The sequence below is a fragment of the Oryzias melastigma genome, linkage group LG3, assembly GCF_002922805.2.
Source record: "Oryzias melastigma strain HK-1 linkage group LG3, ASM292280v2, whole genome shotgun sequence".
NCBI classification, from domain to species: Eukaryota; Metazoa; Chordata; class Actinopteri; order Beloniformes; family Adrianichthyidae; genus Oryzias; species Oryzias melastigma.
Genome location: NC_050514.1, coordinates 9,241,701 through 9,243,387, shown reverse-complemented (window position 1 = coordinate 9,243,387; position 1,687 = coordinate 9,241,701).

The following is a 1,687-nucleotide window of genomic DNA, read 5'->3' as shown; positions in this document are numbered from 1 at the left end:
AATTGACTGTAATTCCACTGAAACATGAATGAATGAAACATTCTTCTGGTGAGCTTGGCGGGTCGATGTGAGAAGGGGCTCCAACGGAATGCTTCATGTTTTGTACAGACTGACGAATTGTACAATTGTGTCTATATCTTAAGTTATCAGTACATCTTAATAAAGCGCACCAGTCAATACCTTATATGACCTTCAACATTGCTTGTGATTTTTTTTTTTAAAGCACTGGTTCTTTTTTCAAACAGAAGTGCTGATTGGTAAAATGTTGAGAAATGTTTTTGTGGCATCATTCCACCTTTTATCAGGAACAATGCCTTCCCTTCCAATCCAACTATTCGTTACCCAATCATTCCATCTGAGGCCTGACTGGAAAAGCTGCACACTCAATGCCTCATACAAATGCAAATAAAAGTAGGTGAAATTACTTTGATTTCTGCATGAATTGAACATAAAATGTGTTCTGATGTTTATCTCACAATAGAAAAACTAGCACAGGGGTCAGCAACCTGCGGCTCTGGAGTCACATGTGGCTCTTTTAACCCTCCAGCACTGTGGCTCTTTGGTTAAAATAAAACGTTTACAAATTTAAAGTAACGTAAAGGATTAAGTATAAGTAAGTAAACTTAAAAAAAAAAAAAGTAAATGAATTTAAACTTTATTCAAACTCATTGACAAACATTTGAAGACGGTATGATCATTCAACGAGGATCCAAGCAATAGTAGCCGTAATTCTCCATCAATCATTTGTAGTTTATCAACATTATATTGACGCATTTAGACTTCATTTTAAGCTTCATTTATCACAGAAAATCTATTTATTGTCCGTAAGCACAACCAGAGTTAAAACTTTAAGTTATAATCCTCTGGATTATAAGGCAAATTTTCTATTTTTCAACAAATTTCAAGGATTTAAAGTGTTTTAAATATAATATATGGTAGGAGTCACTTCATTACCTCTGATTTAGTTTATGTTGGTTATAATTATGAATTTGTGACTGAAATGGACCAGAAAGAATAATATCAGTAGTTTTTGTTTTTAAATCACTGATGACTTTATACTTCCTACTGCATTTGCTGCATTGACATGATCCTATGGTGTAGGATATCTTTTATTTAGAAAGTTGTGCAAAGTTCTGTCCATGGCAGACATAAAATCTTGTCCACCTTTGTCATGGAAGGATCACACATCAATATAAGAGTGGGGTCATCTGGACCCTATAAGAGAGCACGAGGGTTAAGATATCTGCTGAAGAAAATGTTCCAGATCAATGTTATCCAGACATGTATATCTACATAACAAACTTCCCATCGTCCTATAAGGGGGACTCTAAAAGATTAGAAAAGCCTGGAGGTGAACAAATGGACTAAATCTGAGTTTATAGCGAACATTTATCTGTGGAATCTTCAATCAAAAAATTCCTGCATCATCAGTGGAAGGGCAAGTGCTATATTCAAGGCAGCGGGACATTAGCATGGCTAGCAGCAGAGTCAGGTTGTTGTTTGTTGACATTAGCTTGGCTAATGCGTCTGGTTCTCATTGTTTTTCTCTTTTCTGGAGATGACACAACACAAAGTACAAGACGGTGAGGCAAGGCAAGACGAGGCAAGTTTATTTGTATAGCACATTTCATGTACAGAGACAATTCAAAGTGCTTTACATAAAACATTAAAAGAAACAATCAAAAGA